General features: G+C 44.0%; 1 protein-coding gene across 2 annotated transcripts in view; it reads right to left on the bottom strand.

Moving 5' to 3' along the window:
* Positions 1–24,005, bottom strand: part of zmiz1a (zinc finger, MIZ-type containing 1a) — a 287,660-nt gene that overhangs the window by 196,172 nt on the left and 67,483 nt on the right. For both annotated transcript variants that reach the window (XM_084076473.1, XM_084076474.1), the window contains exon 2: positions 18,882–19,038. The gene's annotated coding sequence lies outside the window, so the exon portion shown is untranslated. The remainder of the gene's footprint in view (positions 1–18,881; positions 19,039–24,005) is intronic.

The raw sequence follows: 24,005 nt of genomic DNA, 5'->3' as shown, positions 1-24,005 counted from the left end.
CTGGCACGATTTATGACATGTTTAACATAATGATTGTCACACAGATAATTTGCGATTGCGATTTCTTTGGCTATTTAAAAATAGCAGATCTACAAGCTCATAGCGCGGCACCGAGTGCTACATTTGAACGATTTAGAAAAATCGTTCAAATGTGTCCAAATCTTTGAACATATATATGTATCTTTAAAGGGAACATTTTTTACTCCAATCTTTGCTTCTGGGGGATTCTACAAATGTCTTCGAAATCCTAACATTTTTTTGACAAAACGTATGTTGCTATAAGATCAGTGGTTCTCAAACTGTTTCATGTCAAGGACCCCCCAAAATGATATGTATTTGGCCGCGGACCCCCATCTCAAAATATGTTGTTCCAGGGACAAAATATTTGAGTTAAAAATGTTCGCTTTAAAAAAAATATATATATATATATTTATATATATATATATATATATATATATATATATATATATATATTATTATTTTTTTTTTCTTCAAAGATTTGTACACATTTTCAACATTTTCAAAAATAGCCCAAAGAAATCTTAAAACGACACCGATGCGTTCCCGGTCTTAAAGGGTTAAGTAAGAAACACAAAAAGTTAGGATACGGAGATAAGAGGGCAGCGAAAGAGTTACTTCTTCCATCCACCGGCACTGCTTCCCCGTTCGTTCGTTCTGTCCACGGAGTTATCCATCCATCAACCCCGAGGGGCCTGGCGTTGTCAATTACCCCGGAGGAAAACACCATTAGAGGGGCTGAATGGGACGGAGAGCCTGACATGACTGTGTTATATGATTACACAACCTGTTGGCCGTCCCGCCTGTCAAGCGTCTTCCCCGTCTCCTCTCTGATGAATGGCCGTAATATGGCGCGCATCACAATGCCGGCTCTCGCCGCACACTCATTAACCCATCGAGACCGAGAACGCGTCTGTGTCACTTTTTGATTTGAGCTAAAAAAAAAAATGCATTATTTTACACTTTGGGCTGTTCAAAAATAGCAGATCTACAAGCTCGTAGCGCGGCACCGAGTGCCGCGCTACGAGCTTGTAGATTTGCTATTTTTGAAAAATCTGCGTGCAAATGTGTGCAAATCTTTGAATATATATATTCTTTTAAAGCAAACATCAACTCAAATCTTTGCTTCTGGGGGGTCCCTGGAACAAAATATTTTGAGATGGGGGTCCGCGGCCAAATTCATATCATTTTGGGTGGTCCTTGACATGAAAAAGTTTGAAAACCACTGATATAGAAACAGACGTTTTTCAGAAAACCGTTTAGGATTTAGAAGACATCCTAAACGTTTTTGAGTGGTGCCAGCCACTCCTACACTTGACCGTGTGTGTGGGTCCGTCCGTCCGTCCGTTTGTTTGAGCACGGCCTCAACAGCTGCAGCTGATTGCAACACAAGGATGCAACCAGTTACACTAATTCAAAGGCACCACTCTCCTCACACTGGGTGTGATTTTTTATTTGCAGAATCGGAACATCAGGCCTCAATGGGTTAATGGCTCCTCATAATGCCACGCACGCCGCCTCCACCACGCAGCGGCACGGCGATGCACACAGAGAGAGAGAGAGATACAGAGAGAGAGAGAGAGAGTTCATGAATACGCCAGCCTTGTTCCCGTGTCGCCATTCAACACAAATCAGCAGCGACAACAACACACAAAAAAACAAAACAACAATGTAACCTCATTTGAATAATTTCACAAACGTTTGTGGCAAGATGCCAGAGTCACAGTCACGCTTTGCTCTCTCTCTCTCTCTCTCTCTCTCTCTCTCTCTGAATGAAGGAGAGAGAGAGGAGGCAGAGAGGGGGGGAACAAGGGTGCGAGGAGTGAGAGATCATAAAGAATCAAAGTTGTTCTCGGTGTGACACACACGCGCGTGTGTTTTTGTTTGATTGGATACACGCTCGTTTAGTTCGCGGTCGCATTTGCATAGATAATCAAAACGGCGAGCAACGCGGCACGCGCGCGCGTGACAACAAGTACAACACCGATACTTGGGGAGAGAGAGAGAGAGAGAGAGAGAGAGAAGGGATCTCGTCTGTTATGGGGAATAGATTGGAATCCATTTACGGGATTCTGAAGCTCGAGTTGATTGCGCTTTTCTCTGGTGGAATCGGAGGATACAACGTCTGTCGAAGGCCCTCCAAACTATACTTCACTCTCGACTGTGACAAAACGCATTTGATTCCCCTACAGTTTGCCTCTGTGGGGGAGGGGGGGGTAGAGTTAGTTTTAAGCAGTGGTGGAAAAAGTAGTCAAATGTTTTACTTGAGTAAAAGTATCGATACTGCAATGTAGAAATACTCTGTTGCAAGTACAAGTGTAAAGTGTACTTGAGTAAACGTACAAAAGTATTGGCATCAAAATGTGCTTAAAGTACCAAAAGTAAAAGTACACATTATGCAGAATGTCCCATTACCCAGTTTTCAAATGTACTAAAATCTTTTGAAAATAGCCGATCTACAAGCTCACAATGCGTCGCGATGCGACGCATTGTGAGCTTGTAGATCTGCTATTTCCAAATGGCCGAAATGTATATACGGCTGAAGTGGTTAATGTACGTTTTGTAATAATAATCCAAACCTACAAAGTAACTACAGTTTTCAAATAATTGTAGTGGAGCAAAAAGTACAATATTTGCCTCTGCTACTCCTCTAGATGTAGAGGAGTAGCAGTAAAAGTGCGGAAAATTGGAAATACTCCAGTAAAGTAAAGAATACCCCAAAATTATACTTAAGTATAGTACTTGAGTACATGTTACTTTACACCACTGATTTGAAGTTTGAAAGATGAGAGTTATTTTTCTGGAAAATCTATAGGGAGGGAACTGTCAGTGGCTTCATGGCAAGAAAAGTGAAGTATTTTTACTGTAGCACAAACTGACCATTTCGGAGAGGTTTGCTAAAACAACCATGACCTGGCCCCAACCACATTACATGGAGTATTTATGGCTCTGTCAGGCTTTAGTGTGCAATGCCCAGTGTTACATTCACTCAAGTACTGTACTTTCCTTCTAATCTCAGAGGCAAATATTGTACCTTTGACTCCACTGTCTACAATTATTTGAAACTAGACCATACCCGTGGGGGGATATGCGCACATGATCTGGCAACCCGTTTGAAACAAGTTACTTTGTAGATTTGGATTATTATTTCAAAACATACATCAACCAATTGAGCCCTATTTTTGATAGTACTTCCGCCATTCGAAAATAGCCCGTCTACAAGCTCAAAGCGTGTGGCATCGCGATGCGTTGTGAGCTTGTAGATCGGCTGTTTTCTTTTATTTGGTACCGTGTGTATATTTTTAGGTCAATACTTGTGTACTTTTACTCAGCAGTACCGTAGTTCATTCTCAAAGTGGGGTCCGGGGACCCCCAGGGGTCCTTGAGGGAATTCCAGGGGGTCCCCAGCTAAATGATAGATAGTTAGAAACCAAATGGACCTTTATGGGTCTGTAACTCTGAGAGTGTACAAATGGATACCAAATGGACCCTAACGGGTCCATTTGGTTCCATTTGTACACTCTCAGAGTTAAATTAACATTGATTTTACAATATAAATTGGGGTCCCAGATTTGAATGGCATAGAAATGCCATTCAATGGGGGTCCGTAGCCTAATGCATGTCAAACTGGGGGTCCTTGAAATATTTTTTTTTTGAGAATCACCGCTAGAGCTGTAAAAATCTTCTCTTATGGGGGTCCCTGGCGTATCTTTTCAAATGGAGGTCCACGGGCTAATAAGTGTTCATTTGGGGGTCCTTGACATGAAAAAGTTTGAGAACCACACTGCCTTAGTTGAAAGCATCAACCCGCATGGTGGCAGGAAACCATTTTGAAAACATATTCTTCATATTGGTCTCTGTCGGGTGTGAACCATATGTCCAACACTGTTACTTTTCAGCATTCAAATTCAAAAAGTTTGAAACTTGCGGATCTGCTACTTTTGATGCTTTTGTGTGACACTGTAGTATGATCACGTTGGGCATTAACCCTTTAAGACCTGAAGCCGGTTCTACAAATGTCTTCTAAATCCCAACAGTTTTCTGAAAAAACGTATGTTTCTATATCAGTGGTGCTCAAACTTTTTCATGTCAAGGACCCTCAAAATGTATTGGCGGCCGACCCTCATCTCAAAATATTTTGTTCCAGGGACCCCCAGAAGTAAAGATTTGAGTTAAAAAAATGTTTGCTTTAAAACAATATATATTCAAAGATTTTCACACATTTTCACAATTTAAAAAAAATAGCAGATCTACAAGCTCATAGCGCGGCACTCTGTGCCGCGCTATGAGCTTGTATATCTGTTTGTAACCAATCAGGATAGAGAACTCAGACAGGATACAGATTAAACAAGTGACATTTGGAAGTGATGACACTATAGAAATGAGCAGACACAATTGGAAGTGGAACACTATAAGAAAAGAATGAAGCTCATACTCTCTCCTGATTGGCTGACATTTGACCACCCATCTGAAAATGTATTTTCTGTTTAATAAAGAGCTGGAGAGACATGGAGACTCCTGTTACTGAACAAACACTCTATAGCAATGAGTACTATCAGAATATAGAGCTATTTAACACTTATTTCTAACCAAAGAAAATCCCAGCTCACAATATAGTGCTTTAACCTTTTAACGAAAAAACTTTTGTTTTAAAGGACAACTTTGTTTTTTTTTACAACCAAGGTTTATGTTTTAGCTTGTAATTAAAGTAAATAAAAGATGTGTTTTTCAATTACTGCTTTCTATAGTTTTAGCAATTTTGGCCAGATATGAGTTATTGGGGACTAGAAGAGCTACTGTAAATAATCGCTGGGTTATTGTGTAAAAAGATACATATTTAGCCACCTGCCCGAATGCCCCCGCCCACTGTAAAAAAGATAGCGAAAATTACTAAAACTGTAGAGAGCAGTAAATGAAAAAAAATGAACGTTCATCTTGTATTTACTTTAATTACAAGCTAAAACATAAACCTTGGTTGTAAAAAAACAAAGTTGTCCTTTAACCAAAAAACATCACTTACCCTACCTTTAATTGATCAAAAAACACATTATAACAAAAAGTTATAACGCAGAGATAATAGGTTTCTGCCCGGCAACAGCAACGGTAAATATGACAACGCCGGTGCTCAATACACTGTACTGCGCCTCGGCATAGTCTGTCATATATTTTTTGCATTCCCTCCTGTTAATATCGCAGCTCTTTTCTTCCCCTATGAAGCCGTCTTAAATAGAGACAGCTGTTGGGAGGTTTTCAATTTCAACCCCGCTCCGCTCACACACGTGTGCCAGCGCTTTCCCAGGGCTTGATGCAGTGGCGGAAAGTACTGGAACGGCAAACTGCACCTGCAGTGTGTGTGTGTGTGTGTGTGTGTGTGTGTGTGTGTGTGTGTGTGTGTGTGTGTGTGTGTGTGTGTGTGTGAGGACCAAAATTGTCCCCACAAGTATAGTAGATTTACTCAAGTACTGTACTTGAGTACAATTTTAAGGTACTTTTACTTTACTGGAGTATTTCCAATGTTCAATACTTTTACTTCTACTCCACTACATCTCAGAGGCAAATATTGTACTTTGACCCCACTAGAATTTGTTTGCAATTTTTAGTTACTAGTACTTTGCAGATATAAATTATTACATTATAAAACATGCATTAACCACTTTAGGCTTATTTTATACCTAAGCTATTTGAAAATAGACGTTCTACAAGCTCACAACGCGTCGCGACGTGTTGTAAAACAAATACCCTTTGTTTTACTTTACCCTTTGTTTTACTTCTCTTTTTTCACAGAATCAAATGTTTTATGATCATGATTCACCGGGAGCCTGGAGGGCTTGATTCTAGGCCTAAAATAATTGATATAAATATTTTTGGGAAATCTCTATGGGAAAAATGCATTGGCTTTTTTGGAGTGGAATCAAGAAAATGGCCGGCACTGCTATGCCCTATCCTATGAGGATTACGTAAAAATGGCAAAAAAAACTAAAAAATCAACGGGATTCATAAATGCCATTATGCCATTAAAATGTCGCTGTCCTCACAAGTAAAGTAATACAAACGTGCGCATGCGTGTGTGTGAGAGAGTACCCCTGTATGTATGTGTGTGTGTGTGCCTCTGTCCATGTACGTATGTATGTGTTGTTGCTTCACAGCTTGAGCTTTTTTTCTCATTTTGAAATCCAACACCTGCAGATGTGTCTTGTAAACTGGCAGCCTGGAGCTTCTCCCTCTTATTCAGAGGGGACCAGTGAAACAAAGCAATTAACCCCTTCAGCCCGGGAACGCAGCCCGCGTCGGTTTTTATTTATTTCTTTGGGCTATTCAAAAATAGCAGATCTGCAAGCTCGTAGCGCGTGCCGCGCTACGAGCTTGTAGATCTGCTATTTTTGAAAAGAAATCATGAATCATTTGTAACTCAAAGCTTTGCTTCTGGGGGAGGTCCCTGGAACTTAAATGTTTTACAAATGTTTGCTTTAAAAAATATATATATTCAAGGATTCGCACACATTTTCACGATTTTTCAAAAATAGCAGATCTACAAGCTCGTAGCGTCTGCTATTTCTGAATAGCCCAAAGAAATCTTAAAAATGACACACAGATGCGTTGCCCGGGATTGAGTGGGTTAACGTAGGCTCTCTGCATGGGGGCGTGAGGAGTTGCTATAATGTCTGTCTGTGTGTGTGCGTGTGCGTGTGCGTGTGCGTGTGTGCGTGTGTGTGTGTGTGTGTGTGTGTGTGCGATTTGCCAGTAGGTATCGATATCGTTTCTGTCGGGTGGAAAACCTCCTCACGTCCAAAGCTGGTACTTTTCAGGACTCAAATAGAAAAACAGCAAAAGTAGCAGATCTACAAGTTCGATCTGCTTGTAGATCTGCTACTTTCGATGCTTCTGTGTGACACTGTAGTGTGATCAAGTAGGGCGTTGATTTACGAAAAAAAAAACGCAACAAGTTAGAATACAGAGATAAGAGGTTTCTGCGCTGACAGCGACGATATGAACCGACATGGAACTTGTATCTTTCGTATCAAATCCGGTGTTGTTTCTCTCACCCTGAGGAGAGCCGTTCACAGCCTTTTCACAAAATTTGCCATACTATATACCGTCGCTGCGGGCAAAAACCTTGTATGTCCATATTTCTATTTTTTTTTTAATGTTTTTTCCTAAATGAATGCCCTTTCGTCGTCAAGCAAGAGCGTCGCACGGAAGCAGGCTAGTGAAAATAGCAGATCTACGAGCTCGCGGCGAGTCTTGCGTTGCGATCTTTTAGATCTGCTATTTTTGGAAAAAAAAAACACTTAAAATAAAGTAACATACAAGTGGACATACAAGTTTTCCACCCGACGGAGACGATGTCCAAAATAGAAGGGTCACGGGTCCTGTGTCAGCAGGACAACCTGTTGACACAGAGTGAATTTATGCACACACACACACACACACACACTCCCCAGCAAAATTAGTTAATAAAGCGCCATAATCATTTTATCCATATTTTATTATTTGGCTATTAAATATATATATATAATTTTTTTTTTTTTTACATTTTGAACCAAAATGCTTCTGGGGGTCCCTGGCGCAACGTATTGTCAGGTGGGGGGAATACATACATATCAATTTGGGGGGTCCTTGGCACGAAAAGGTTTGAGAACCACTGGTTGTTGTACTGTAGCTGTAAAAGCGTATACAGCACACTGCAGCGGTGGTTCCTTATAAACGCTGCTGATCCTTACGGTTCCACAGATACCAGAGCCCTGTGTGTGCTATTCTCTCCCTCGCTCCCTGACCCCGCTAATTGAGACCGGCTGTGTGGCAGAGAGACACGGCGACAGAACCAGAGAGAGAGAGAGAGAGAGAGAGAGAGAGAGAGAGAGAGAGAGAGAGAGAGAGAGAGAGAGAGAGAGAGAGAAGGGTGGGAGAGAATGGGTTTTGTGTGAGAATGGGGAAAATAGAAGGAACGAAACGAGAGAATGTAAGAAGCAGTGGTGTAAAGTAACTAAGTACATTTACTCAAGTACTGTACTCAAGTACAATTTTGAGGTACTTTTACTTTACTGGAGTATTTCCAATACTTTTACTTCTACTCCACTACATCTCAAAGGCAAATATTGCACTTTTACTCCACTACAATTATTTGAAAACTTTAGTCACTAGTTACTTTACAGTTATAAATTATTACATTATAAAACATGCATTAACCACTTTAGCCCTATTTTATACCTAGGCTATTTGAAAATAGCAGATCTACAAGCTCACAACGCGTCGCATCGCGACGCGTTGTGAGCTTGTAGGTCGGCTATTTTCAAACATTTTAGTACTTTTACTTTTAGTACTTTAAGTACATTTTGATACCAATACTTTTGTACTTTTACTCAAGTCAATTTGGAATTCCTGACCTTTACTTGTAACAGAGTACTTCTACATTGCAGTATTGATACCTTTACTTAAGTAAAGCATTTGAGTACTTTTTGCACCACTGGAGAAAGAGAGAGAGAGAGAGAGAGAGAGAGAGAGAGAGAGAGGGGGAGAGAGAGAGAGGGGGGGGGGGGGGGAGACAGGTTTTTGTGTGAGAATGGGGAAAATAGAAGGAACAAATGAGAGAATGCAAGAGGCACTACCCCGCTGCACCGTACGGGCCGTAGAACTAAATGTTCAGAACTAATGTTTACATCCTTAGCGACGCCGTGTTGTCCATGTTGAACACTGGAAGAGGGAAGAAAACCATCCAGGGGGTCCCTCCGTCATGTGTCCATAGCGTAGAGTATAGGTAGCTGTATTAGGGGCTGGGCATTTAACCCCAAAATATATTCAAACCAACATTTGGAACCTCTAATCCAGTGGTTTCTCAAACTTGAGTTTGGCCGCGGACCCCCACCTCAAAATGTTTTGTTCCAGGGACCCCCCCAGAAGCATAGCAGCCATACAAGCTCATAGCGCAGCACTCGGTGCCGCGCTATGAGCTTGTATATCTGCTATTTTTGAATAGCCAAATAAATCTGAAAATGACACAAGATACGTTCCCGGATTGAATGGGTTAATCAGTTTCGCCTGGTTAAATAAAGATTAAATAAGTACTTCTCAAGCTTTTTCATGTCAAGGACCACCGAATGAATATGCATTTGGCCGCGCACATGCCTCTGAAAATGTTTGAGCCAGGGGGACCCCCGCCCCTCCCCGCCATACAATAATTGTGTTGTTAAAATGCTTCAAAAATATTCAAAATTGTTCAAGTTTTTGGAAGATTTTTTATTAGCTGAATACAAGCTCACAACTTGTGTGCATCATCACAATGTTGAGAGCTTGCTATTTTATATTTGATGCTATTTTACATGGCTATATTAAGGCCCCTATATTAAACCCCACTTTGAGATGGAAAGAGACACGTTAAATGTTCCAGAAGGTGGGGTGTGTGTGCGTGTGCGTGTGTGTGTGTGTGTGTGTGTGTGTGTGTGTGGAGAGGGGTTTAAGGGGAGTCAAAGCGAACAAGAAGAGAACAGCCAGCTTCTTGACAGCCGCACGCACGCGTGTTGTGGCGGGCGGGCGAGCGACGGCCTGTCCGCCCGTCCGTCCGTCCGTTCGTCCGTCTGTCAGAGCGGATATTTCTGTCTGCTTAGCGGCTGGCCCGCTGGCTTGCCAGAGACACTATGTCATCGCTGGCTGCCTGCTGTCATTGGCTAAAAAGGAGTGAGGCAGAGAGAGAGATCGAGAGAGAGAGAGAGAGTGACAGAGAGAGAGAGAGAGCGAGAGAGAGAGTGCGTGTGACAGAGAGAGAGAGAGAGAGACAAAAAGGCAGAGAGCGTGTGACAGAGAGAGAGAGAGTGACAGAGAGAGAGAGAGAGAGAGAGAGAGAGAGAGAGAGAGAGGAACAGCTCGAGCAGCTGTCTTGGAGGCTTCTCCGCTCTGTCACTAGGTTAACACACCACCCCCCCCTCCTCACCATTAGCCTACATACCTTTAACCATTAAGACCTGAGGCCGATTCCACGAATGCTCTCTAAATCAGCAGTTCTCACACGTTCAAAAATGTTCAAAAATAGCAGATGTACGAGCTCGCTGCGCGGCACGAAGTGTCGCGCTGCGAGCTCGTACATCTGCTATTTTTGAACAGCCAACGCTAAGACGTAAAATGACACAGATGGCCGTTTCCCCGGGTTTTAATGGGTTAAACGCGTTACGATCCTTTGAATAACTTCCTCCATGACGTCGCGGTGGTGTTTAATGCCGGGGCGATATTTCGTATTTTACTGCCACGTGCGCTACCAGCAGCGATCTCTGTCATCTGATTGCAGTCACCCTGCTGTCTTGAGCATGGGACTTTGATTACAAACACCTGTCGTTTTTTGTTGTTTTTTTTTGCCAGCAAAGATGGCCGTGAGATGATGTAATGGAATGTCGTTTTTTTTTGTATCTGTTGACACTTAACGATGACACTTAAAAAGACGAATACAAGTTATTTATTCTATAACCCCAGGCTGCTATAATAGGTCGGGTTTAACCACTTCCAACACGTCCGTACTCAAAAGATAGTGCATCTACAGAGCACCCAAGTCTGACGTAATTTACGCATCCTACCTGGGTCGCGGTTTTCCACCCCCATTCTGAATTCCCATAGACGTCTTTAATATCGTGTCAAATAAGAACTGTGTTCCAAAAATAAACAAATGACCCCGGCGAATTGACTCTTATGGATATAAAGCATCAACTGACGGTGAGAAAACGATAATGCTACCTCCGCCGAATTAGTAAAATTTTCGCCAGAAACAGACTGTATCAAATATGAGTGACTGACTATCATAAACGATACGGAGCCTCCTCCCTGACAATATCGCCGAGACAAGTTTGTTTATTTTTGGACCATAATTCTTATATGACGTCAGAACTTCTGTACTCTATACCAGCTCTCAACGTGTTGACACGTTGTCAGATTATATAGGGCCTAACCCCCAACATCCATATTCTGGGCGAAAAGACGCTAGTATAGAGCCCTGAGGGGCTCCGCTCAACAAAGTATGGGGTTTAAGTTGCTAAGTGGTTAGAAAAAAAAGTGACACGATGTTTAAGTCTCAGAGGTGGGAAAGCGTAAGAGCCAGTGATGTTGGTATTAGTGTAAGGAGATTTTCACGGTCAGTGCTGTCTCCCACTGTGGTGTGGTCTACTCCATTGGTTCTCAAAGTGGGGTTCGGGGACCCCCAGGGGTACTTGAGGGGGTTCCAGGGGGTCCCCAGCTAAATGATGGATAGGAACCAAATGGACCCTTATGGGTCTGTAACTCTGAGAGTTAAGTTAACATTGATTTTACAACATGAATTGGGGTCCCAGAGATAGAAATGCCATTAAATGGGGATCCGTAGCCCTAATGCATGTCAAACTGGTGGTCTTTAAAATGTATCTTTTCAAATGGGGGTCCGCGGGCTAATAAGTGTCCATTTGGGGGGTCCTTGACATGAAAAAGTTTGAGAACCACTGGTCTACTCGTCTGGTGGCCTCTGTGTGTGTGTGAGGATGCTAGGCTAAGAGGAGACCCCCGTACGTACGCACGTACATACTGTCAATGTTGGCTCACCCCCTGCCTGGTTCCTGTGTCCTGCATGGCCATGGTGTAACAACACAATACTCCTCTGTTTGTGTGCTTTACGTTAACGTGCGCTTATCTCTCTGTACGTAACCTGAACCCCTCCTCAACCTACAGTATATGGGTGTGTGTGTGTGTGTGTGTGTGTTTGTGAGAGAGAGAGAAAGAGAGAGAGAGAACTCTGTTGCAGCTGCAAAAACCCAACTCTATCTGTTTCTCTCTCTCTCTCTCTCTCTCTCTCTCTCTCTCTCTCTCTCTCTCTCTCTTCAGAAAGCGTTGCAGGGACTTGCCAGTATTTTCATTCCCTCTTCAGGCATTTCCGCACACTAACAAAGCCCAGCCCGAGTGATGAAACACAGAGGAAGCAGCTTTTGTGAAGGGGAGCCGTTTTCGATGTGCGTGCGTGTGCGTGCGTGGTGTGCGTGTGTGTGTGCGCTCGTGCACACACCCTGGCTTACATAGCTTGTTACATACAAATGTGCCTTTTGGCTCATAATAAGTAAGTTAGTAGGCTAATGGGACTTTGTTTTGGTAGCGGTAGCAGCGCTACTGCGCTACCAGAACAACCATATCCGTTTCAGAAGAGGCAGAGCTGTAATTAACTGGTTTAATACCTCGTTGGGTTAATTGGTGTATGTTTTTTTCCCTCTTTTTTTTTTTTTTTTTTTTTACAGTTATGCCCTTTCACAGCCTTACTTCCTCTCTGTCCATCGCCACAGGAAATGTGCGCTGTAACCCGGGTCACAATTCTCCAGGGTGTCGTGTCAATAGGAAGGGTTTCAATAGAGACCCTTATAACACCGTAAAAAAAAAAAAGCCATCTCCTATTGTTTGTTCAACTTAAATGGACATGGAAACAGGAAATATACACTTAATGTCCCCATGTGTGTGCTAAAGAGCCCTGTGGGTTTTTTTCATTGAGTTTTTTCAGGGTTTTTTTTCTTCATAAAGCCCGTTTTGTGTGCAGCGTTGCCCTTTTATTTTGCTAAGTCCTCAACGTCTTTTCTGTCAGACATTCCCCCCTTTTCTATGTGTGGATAGTGGTTTTCCACCAGATTTCTCTTGGGCCGCGGCCAGCGCTGGGGTCTGCGCGCTCACACGCGAACACACATTTCCAACTGCCTCGCTCTGGAGGTCGTGACACAGCTACCGAAACCTCTGGATGATGGGGGGCAGTGATAAAGTAAGCTTGTAAAGTAACTGAGTACATTTACTCAAGTATTGTACTTAAGTACAATTTTGAGGTACTTTGACTTTACTGGAGTATCTCCAATTGTCAATACTTTTACTTCTACTCCACTACATCTCAGAGGCAAATATTGTACTTTTACTCCACTTCAATGATTTGAAAACTTTAGTTATACTAGTTACTTTGCAGATATAAATTATTACGTTATAAAACATACATTAACCAGTTTAGCCATATTTTAAACCTAGGCTATTTTCAATCATTTTAGTACTTTTATTTTGGCACTTTAAGTACATTATGATACCAATAATTTGTACTTTTACTCAAGTACATTTTTAAATCCAGACTTGTACATGTAACAGAGTACTTCTACATTGCAGTATTGCTTTTACTTAAGTAAAACATTTGAGTACTTTTTCCACCACTGATATGGGGGGGGGGGGGTTCTTTTGGTAGACGGGAGCAGAGGTAGTGTGTACTGTACGTTGTGGGTCTGGGGGTTAAAAAAAAACGCCATGACTGGAGCCTTTTTGCGCGAGAGCTGATGCTTGTCGTTCTTTTTACTCTGTGGGGGGGGGGACGTTTCCCCCCGGCATCCCGCGTGGCTTTGACGGCCAGAGACGTTTTTCTTTCTTTTTTTTTGACACACGCGTATGCCCCATAAACAGGGATTTGGCCCAACCGGAGAAAATAACCTCGATAATTACTGGGTTTACACATGTGGACCTGCCCACAGCGGGAGAGAGAGAGGGAAGAAAGAGGGAGAAGGAGAGAGAAAGAAAAAAAGAAAGGAAAAGGGGGATAGACTGCCAGGGATAGAGAGAGAGGTGGGGAGAGAGAGAGAAAGAGAGAGAGAGAGACTGCATCCGCCTGTGCATTCCTCTTTGCTGTGTCATAGTAGGGCTGAGTTCTCCGTCAGTCACTGTGTGCGCACGGAGAGCTCCACGAGGCACACGAGGGCCATGCGCTGGACGCAATGTTTGAAGCCCACTGGTTCTCAAACTTATCCGTGCTAAGGCCCCCCTAAATTGATATGCATTTGCCCCCCCCCCCCCCCCCCCCCTCCCCCATCTGAAAATGTTTTGTGCTAGGGACCCCCCAGAAGAAGCTTGCGAATATGCGATTTTCCAAAAGCTGATAAGTGTAAAAAATAGGGATTAAGTCGTTAATGTTTAAACCCTCGCGCTCCTATACAGTAACGACGGACAAATACGCGCTCGCTGCCTGACCACGAGACAACGGGGTCGAATGAGGGACATGTTATGGAAGACTGACACAAAGGGGAGAAACGTTCACTCAGATGAGAGATACTAACTGTATGCTCTGGAAAACAGCAATAGATGCGTGTTCATATCTATCTATCTATCTATCTAGAGATACTATTGTGTGACTCTCTGCAAAACAGCACTAGATGCTTGTTCACAGATTTTGCCCACTCTCTACGTCCTCTCTGTTCACATAACGACATCATCTCTTATGAGGACGAGGAAAATGTCTCAAATTCTGCTATACTTGTGGGGACGTTTGGTCCCACACACGTACAGACACACGCGCGCGCGCGGTCACGTGGCCTCCTGTGGTCTGGTAGAGTTGGCACCATTGCCGTGGCCCTGTGAGACTGAATGTGTGTGTGGTTGGCTCTCTGCCTGCCTGTCTGCCTTCCTGTCATTCAGCCCGGTTAAAGAGCCCTTGTTGAAACCGACCGCGGCCGGTGCCCGGGCCACTACGGGAGCCATTCACGTCTGTAAAAAAAAAAACTAAAAAACGGGCGCAGCATAACAGCCAATTCCTGTCAACGAATGGCGCTCTTGCTATACCGCATGCCCGCGTATATATACACTGAAACACTGCGACAGTGCAGCGGTCTGTTTGGTAAAAAAGGTACAAGCTCACCACGAGTCACATTTTCATTATTTGTGAGGATATTCCGTGAGAGTGAAACACAGGACAGGAGCCATTGATCGTTAATTTGAATCAGCTGTGTGGAGGGAGATCTTGTAGGATAAGTAGCCAGACTAATATGACCCTTTATGATTTCTGTCAGGTTGTGTTGTTCCCACATTATTATTGACCGACACGCATCACTCAAATGAACTGAATGACTGACAACAGGAGGCGATGCCCATAATTCACGCAAGGCCTGCGAAACTCGTGGATACCGGCCACCTTCAGAAATATACATAATAACCACCTTTCCCCCTGTATATTATCAATTGGGGGGGTCCTTGGCACGGAAATGTTTGCGAACCACTGCCTTACAGGTCCCAGCCGGCCCGCTCTGCCCCCCTGAGCCGGCTCTGAGCAGAGGAAACGTCTGTGTCTGGATGACGGCGGTATACAGGCTGCCGGCAGTGTCGCCAGATGCTGTGAGAGAAGCAAGCAACCAGGTCTAGGAAAACCAGCTCAAAAGAAGCGACTATGGGCCACATGCGCACTTTAACATATACATCAGCTATTTGAAAATAGCAGATCTACAAGCTCACAACGCGTCGCGATGCGACGCGTTGTGAGCTTGTAGATCGGCTATTTTCAAAAAAAATCTTGCGGGGGAATTATAATAAGCAGAACTGGCAACCCTGGCTGCCGGCCGTCATCTATGCCATCGTGTGTCTGTCATGTGACCGACTACATGTCACCTTCGATAGCTGCTCTGGCAGCTGCCTACTGTATGTGTCTCTCTGTCTGTCTGCGTGGACTCTTTGTCACTGTGTGAGTGTGTGTGTGTGTGTGTGTGTGTGTGTGTGTGTGTGTGTGTGTGTGTGTGTGTGTGTGTGTGTGTGTGTGTGTGTGTGTGTGTGTGTGTGTGTGTGTGTGTGTGTGTGTGTGCGTGCGTGCGTGCGTGCGTGCGTGCGTGCGTGCGTGTGTGCGTGCGTGCATGTGTCAAATGCCAAATGACGAAGAATTTGAGAAATAAGACTATCTATTGGACAATTTCTAAGGGCCAGGCTTACAATTAGGACAATAGGTCGGGGTTAGGAGTTAGGATTAGGTCCTCACAAGTGTAGTATTGTTATTGCGTGCGTGCGTGTGTGTGTGTGTGTGTGTGTGTGTGTGTGTGTGTGTGTGTGTGTGTGTGTGTGCGTGTGCGCGTGTGTGTGCGTGTACGCAAGTCTGTATGCGTGTTAAATCTGTCGCGCTCTATGTTCTGACGTCCGTGTGCTAATCGCTTTGGCTGATCCCTGCCAGTGGTTCGTGTGTGTGTGAGTGTGTGTGTGTGTGTGTGTGTGTGTGTGTGTGTGTGTGTGTGTGTGTGTGTGTGTGTGTGTGTGTGTGTGTGTGCGTGTGTGTGTGTGTGTGTGTGTGCGCGTGTGTGCGTGTGTGGCAGATGTTCCACGGGCGGCAGCACTGCCACATCCTTCACACGTGGCAAAAAGAAAGATTAACCATCCTTTTATTTATTTATTTATTTATACTCCTGTATCTCTCCCCGGCACTCCAACACACCACCCAACACCACCCACAGGCCTGGCTCCTTTTTAATCCCTGCCAGGAAGGAGCATTGGGTGGAGAGAGAAAGAACTAACATATAGCAAAACATAAGAAAATGAGAAATAGAGCTATAAGGTGGCAGAGCGACTCAAAGGGCAAAAACCTCGTATCTCCATATTTTAACTTTTTGTGTTTTTTCCCCCGTAGATTACCGCCCTGCTTGATCACACTACAACGTCACGTTACAACAGTTTTGGACATATGAGGTTTCTGCCCGACAGACGATATGAGAAGGTATGTATTGAATCAACTGTGTTGCGCCGCAAAGTGCAAGAGCTAAAGCTACTAGCTCCTGAAATCAGTTTTATTACATCATGTACCTTTCCTCTCATACAGTTTGCATTCACATACACTAGCGCCGAGGGATGTGCTCGAGGTGCCTACAATGACTTATAAATAACACGGTGAAGCAGCATTCTGCTTCTACAGACCGACAGCGTGGAATAAACCATTACACCTAAGACAAGCAGCCTCTGTCGATAGCTTGAAGTGGTTTTACTTGACTACAGTACTTGAGTACATGTACTGTACTTAGTTACTTTACACCACTGGTCATACTAAAAAGGGACATACAGACAAACAGATATGTCCATATGTGGCCAGCAGGTACAATGGGGTTCTCTGGCAAACAAGTAAAATGGGTATTGCATAACCAGAGGGGCATGCGTTCCCGACTCGTAGCGTAGCCTAGCATTTCTCTCAATGGAAGACTAGTGAGACCACCGCTAAAATACCTAAACGTAGCTTTTTCTTTTACGGGGCTACGGCTTTTGTGCGGGATAACGTCATGTTATTTGGTTCTGCTCTGCAGGTGTTGAGGGGCCCCTCAGAGCCACAGGCATCTCGGGGGGGGCCTGCATGGGCCGGGTTCTTGGGCAGAGAGCCCCAGCGCGGGGCCCAGAACGTCGCCTCATCATAACCAGCAGCAGACGGGACCCTATGTGTGCCCTGATTCCTGCCCCAGGAAACCCCAATGAAAACCAGCCGTGCCGCACTGCGCTGCGCTGCACTGTGCCGTCTGGCTTTCTGGTTTCCGTGCAAAAAGAAAAACACCCTCCTCCTCATCAGGAAAGACTTTAATAAGCACTTTCAACCTGGTGTCCCTATCTTGGACGTGTCCTTATACAGGTGAACGATTTCCCCCAAACGTCCACACATTTGGAAATATTTAACCGATTTAAGAGCAGAGCCCGATTCCACGAATGAATCAGTAGTTCTCACATCTTCAAGATTTTTTAAAAATGTAAAAAAAAAATAGCAGATGTACAAGTGACGCGCTGTGTGAGCTTGTATATCTGCTATTTTTGAATAGCCAACGCAAAACTCTTGAAATGACACAGATGCTTTCCCGGTTTTAATGGTTAACGTATCTATAAATTCACCAAAACCTGTGTGTGTGTTTGTATGTGTTTATGCGTGTCTGTCCCGGGCATAACTCGGACACCGTCCGACCAAGCGATTTCAAACTTGATTTTAAACGGGTGCAGTGGCCATTCGGTCGGACGGACAGTTTCCAAGAACCGCGAAAAACAATCACAAAAAAAACGCAACACAAATATCTGTATCCGTCTGTCTGCGGGTGTGTGGAGGAACACACCGAACCTCTGTGCACTTAGGTGGAAGAGTACCGGTCAGTGTTGCCAGATTGTGTGAGAGAAACAAGCAACCAGGTCTAGGAAAACCAGCCCAAAAGAAGCGACTTATGGGCCACATGAGCACTTTAACATATACATCAGCTATTTCAAAATAGCAGATCTACAAGCTCACAACGCGTCGCATCGCGACGCGTTGTGAGCTTGTAGATCGGCTATTTTCAAATAAAATCTTGCAGGGAAATTATAATAAGCAGATCTGGCAACCCTGGTACCGGCTTCCCTGATTGGCCGACCCGACGCCCATCGGCTTCACAGATTGGCCGAGCATGTACGTCATCAGCACGACGTCAGGATACTCTGACAACGAGTACAATGGCTATTGTATTATCGGGTGGGGCAGGCATTCCCAAACATGCATTGTTTCCGATTTACATCATTCCTGCCTGGCGAGTAGGGCCAGTGCCCCTCATCAGCCTAGTGTTCCAAAATGCAGAATAAAGCCAAATTACAAGTATGTGTGTGTGTGTGTGTGTGTGTGTGTGTATTGTCCACCTCATAAGCTACGCTATGAACAAGCTCCCAGGGTTAACATAACAAGCCACGAGGAAAACACAGATAGGCTTTAATCCACTAAGACCCGGCCGGAACGCATCTGTGTAACCCACCTTTATTTTATACTTTGGCTAGTCAAAAACAGCAGATCTACAAGCTCAATTGCCACGCTACGAGCTTGTAGATCTGCTATTCTAGAAAAATCTTGAACATTGTGCGCAAATCTTTGAATACACACCGTATATATTGTTGAAACAACATTTTTTAACTCAAAGCTTTGCTTCTGGGGGTCCCTGGAAGAAAATATTTTACAAATTAAAAAAAAGATATATTCAAAGTTTTGCACAAATTTTCACGATAAAAAAAAAAAAATAGCAGATCTACAAGCTCGTCGAATAGCCAAAGAAATGACACAGACGCGTTCCCCGGATTGAATGGAAGTCAATAGAAAAAAACGTGAAGATTACACGGATGTTTACCTGCACAAGCTGTGAGCACGGAGTGCGGCGGCGTCGTAGAGGCGTTCTCCTCCCCCTCCCCCCGCCGCCCTCCCTTCATGTATTCCTCAGGCGCGCGACTCCCGTCCTCCTCCTCCGTAGCCCCTCTCTTCCTCCTCCTCCAGTCTCGAGATGTGCTCTGAAGAAGAAGCAAAGAAAACAAACAAACAACACGCTTGTTATGTGGATTCAAACCTTTTTTATATCCTTGTTGTACAAACTGGTCTGGTTGAAGAAGAAGAAGAAGAAGTGCACCTGAAGAACACTGCACCTGCTGAGGCTTTTTTTTTTTTTTTTTTACACCTCGTCTCATGGCGGCATGTGTGTGCACACATATGCAATTCTGCATATGACGCTAATACTCTATAGAGCATGTTCGCATCTGTAGGCCTGTCACAATTATGAATTATTAATAATTATTTTATATAGTCGCAATAATTTTTGCATAATCGTCATAATCGTCATAATCAATTCCATGTTAAAAAATGTCATATATTTTCAAAAAATGTCAAAAATAGTGGAAATAGCAGATCTACAAGCTCAAAACGCGTCGCGACCCGTTTTGAGCTTATAGATCGGCTAGTTCCACTACTAATGTTTATTTCTAAGTATAAAGTAATTAAATATGTGTTATTTGTCATATCTGCCCTGTGCAACTTTTGTTTACGAAAGCTAAAAGCCAAACAGAATTATTTTTTTTATTCATAATGTCCCATACATTTTGAGGCTACTACGCATCTGCATAAGACGCTATTGTTCTAACAACATGCACACACCTGCATGTGATGCTATTGTTCTATAAAACACGTACACACCTGCATGTGATGCTATTGTTCTATAGAACATGTACACACCTGCATGTGATGCTATTGTTCTATAAAACACGTACACACCTGCATGTGATGCTAATACTCTATAGAACATGTACACACCTGCATGTGATGCTATTGTTCTAAGAACGTGCACACACCTGCATGTGATGCTATTGTTCTATAAAACACGTACACACCTGCATGTGATGCTATTGTTCTATAGAACGTGTACACACCTGCATATGATGCTATCGTTCTAAGAACATGTACACACCTGCATGTGATGCTATTGTTCTATAGAACGTGTACACACCTGCATGTGATGCTATCGTTCTAAGAACATGTACACACCTGCATGTGATGCTATTGTTCTATAGAACGTGTACACACCTGCATGTGATGCTATTGTTCTAAGAACGTGCACACACCTGCATATGATGCTAATATTCTTAAGAACCCACACTGCATATGACGCTAACATTCTAAACATCATGGAGCTTCTACTACATAATTATGCTATCTGTATCAGTCTATAGATCTTCCAGATTTGTGTTCTGCTTCGATCCTGTTTTTACATTTCTCTCCTGCTGTTACTCTATCCTCCCATCAAAACAACAAAATGGAGCGCAAAAAAAGAAAAAGAAAAAAGAAGACGACTTTCACCCACGTCTTCACACCTGTGTAAACCTGTGATGTGACAATGAAGCCGATAATGATTCTCGGTTATGATTTTTTTCCCCCCCGTTCTCTCTCTTTCTGCAGTGACATTCCAGTGAAAAGCCAGGTTCAGACAGAGGGTAAATGAATGATAGACCCGGGTCCCTGAAAATAAAAATAAAACGTACGCAGAAAGCCACTGGGGAGTTTGCTACACACAACCCCTACCCCCCATACACACACGCACACACACACACACATTTACTCTACCACCTAAACCTTTGCTGAGAACCGACAAACCAATGAACCACTGCACCTCCCATTACGGCACCACGGAGCTTGTATACTGCAGCACCCCCCAACCCCCCCCCCCCCACCCACACACACACACAGGAACAATGTCCTTCCTAAAGGTTATCAGCAGCCCAGCACTTGGTCAGCCATCATACCCGAGTCCATCACACACACACACACACACACACACACACACACACACACACACACACACACACACACACACACACACACACACACACACACACACACACACACACACACACACACACACACACACACACACACACACACACACAGTGCCTTAATACACTTCCTTTTCAGACTCTCCTTCTCAGACCCCCTTGCTTTGCTGGGAGGAGGGGGGGAGGGGGGGAGGGGGGGGCTTCACAGCAGCGCGGTTCTCAAAGTGGGGGTCCGGGGACCACCACAGGGGTCCTTGAAGGGGTTCCAGGGAGGGGGTCCCCAGCCAAATTAGTTTTTGAATCACAATCAGTTTAACCACTTTAGCCTTATGTCATAATTGTGCAACATAATATAAATATAAATCTACAAGCGGCTATCGCGATGCAATGCGCTGTGTCATGGTTGGGCTAAGATATGGCCTTGTCATTCCGCGGCCTTTGTTGACCCCGCGGCAGCTGGGTGACCTTGCCAAGCAACGCGCTCTGCTGAAGAAGAGGAACAAGCGCGGGGGGCGGCAACGTCGGCGTTGGATGGCCAATCAACTCACTGTTGCTGTGGACACTAGCTCTGCTCCTTGATGCCAGCAGTCACACCACAGCCACAACTTCCTCATACGCAATGACTTGCTACAAACTGTACTTTTTGCTCACGTGACCAACTTGCCCTGTCAACAGCTGAAATGCTTTAACTGGTAGAAGGAAAACCCATATTAGGTTTTTCCTATTGAAATAATCTAATCGGCACCATATAAGGTTTAGGTACTGAAATGATCTAATCCGGAGGGAGGCAATCCCATATTTGGTGTGTCGGATGGAGCCAAAATTGTATAAATACTGCTGTATATCTCTGTTCGGGGGGGGTTGGGTAGAGAAGCTTGTGTGAGGTGTCACTTGTTTGTGCCTTTTACTGGGCGACGGACATAGCCTTGCGCGGAACTTCTCCCATTTGTAGCTCTCTCTGATTAGTTCCTTTTGGCGGCCACACTGCAACGAGGTTGCGGGGTGCGATAGTGAATTCTGCTGTATTCGACTGGGACCTTGGCATTGCCCATAATCTGGTTGAATAAACAGAGAATTTTGTCAGCTCCTAGCATTACCGATTGCTTGGACGCCTAATCTTAGGTAGCCTTTAGTTCGCAGGAATTGAGGAATATTATCCCGATTTAACATTCAAACAAGAATTCATGGCATTGCCCGTATCTTGGTTGAATTAAGTTGAATTTGGGGATATTTTTCTGCCTGTGCCAGGCACCTTAGATTTAGGAAATGAGGAGATAGAGCTTAGGGGTCTGTTGTCTGTCTTATCAGAAATTCTGCCTTTTCATACATATATTTGTATGTTTGCTAAAAGCCTGTATTAGCTTGAGTGTTAAATAAAAACCCTTTTCTATGAGAGAAGTTTTGAGAGGATTTCTTCATACGAGCCGTTTGATCTTATCAGCGGACACTTGGGTGAGTGAGAAAATATGCAACAGAGGTTACTATAAATAGAAATAGGCATTTTAGAGTGTGTTCTCAGTGCAGAGAGGTTAATAGTTTCACAGCTACATTTGGTCTGAAGACTTCTCAGCGCGGGGCACGCGCTATCTGGGGTGCAACGGCACTGCTACACTTATTGGGTTTAAATTCATAGGGTTTATAGGTTTTGCTGAAACTATCGAGGGTAGTAGAAATTAGGAGTGTTTTAATTTCTTCTATTTTCGTCAGGCCATTACATGGCGCCCGAACAGGGACATGAGATTGACTGCTCATGTTAAACTGAACGCTGGACTTATATTAATAGACATCAGAGAGACCGCTGATGTTAAAAGTTAATTTTGTCCAAAATAGTAGTGTACACTAATACTTGGAGTTAGACATTTGGAGAGACCGCCAAATGCCATAACTATTAAGACTCTGAATGAGTCTAGTTGAACCAGTGATTCCAGTTCAAAATTATTTTCCGTGAAATTTTGTTAGATGTAGAACGCCCACACGTTTCACATCTTTGAGTTAAATTTTCACAACTTCTCCCGTGAGGCCTTCCTATACTCACGTAAAAATTGTTTCCTGATCCGCGAGAGATCTCTCTATATTTGTAATGTAACGCAGGAAGAGATCTACAAAACGCTCGTAAAAGCGGGGCAAAAAGCTATTGCCAGTTTTAAACCGTGAAGGACGAGAATAGAGAAACCGGATTCAAATAGGATAGAAACCTGTTTAAAATTATTGTCGCCAAAGATATAGATATTTGATTATAATTTAAAACACATTTGAATTATTATCTTATCCCATAAAACATTTTTGATCAAAAGGTTTGTTTTGCGAAATTCTAATTACAATAAGTTTGGATTTTACAAATAAGAATAAATCTACAATAATTCTGTTTGCTTATATTTGGATAAAAAATAAGTTCCCCATCATAAATGGCTGATCTTGTCCCAGACCCGGATGACTCCTTTAGTGGAGTTTCTGAGGGCGCCCAGTCAGTTTTTCAAGGTCACGAGGGCTTCGAGGAAGACGCCGTGATTGTTGAGGACCTTGCTGAGGCAGAGGTTGACGAGAACTGGCCAGGCGGTCATATTCACAATGACCCGCCGGCATATGATGAGGTACCCCCCGAAATTATGGATGAAGATCCTTGTCCGGTCCGCCCCAAGGAGGAACCCACTCGTGCGCATGATAGGCGGGCAAATGACGGCAGTGGCTCTTATGAACAGCTCTTTCGACCTGTCCAGCCCGCCCCATGCTCTGCCCCGGTGGAACGCCATGACCGCATAGCTAGGATTGAGCGGGAACGGCAGGTCCACCGGATGCGCGCTGAGGCCCAACGGGTTCACAATGAAAATAGGTCCCACTGTTATGAGCTGAGCAGGCACCGTGATCCAATAATTTTAGCGCTTCCGCCTAAGGGCCTGGGTTCCCAAAAGGATATTTATGTTCCGGGGACCAGATTAGTTGGTCTCCAGGGACGAGTAGAGGCTGTTCCTGGACCTCTGATCACGTGCCATGGTGCAGACCTTCGGGAATGCCCTGCACATGAGGCGGAGGTACGGAGACACGGCGGTCCCAGTCTTATCCAAGCCCGTAGAAAAGCCATGAGGAGCAGAGTTCTGTGTGATGGACAACGGTTAGAGACCATACCAGGTGATCTCACCGATTTTTCACGTATTGTGCAT

This window comes from Gymnoscopelus microlampas (assembly GCF_963454915.1).
Source record: "Gymnoscopelus microlampas genome assembly, chromosome: 13".
NCBI classification, from domain to species: Eukaryota; Metazoa; Chordata; class Actinopteri; order Myctophiformes; family Myctophidae; genus Gymnoscopelus; species Gymnoscopelus microlampas.
The sequence above is the reverse complement of the archived record's forward strand: the minus strand, read 5'-3'. Positions and strand labels throughout refer to the sequence as shown.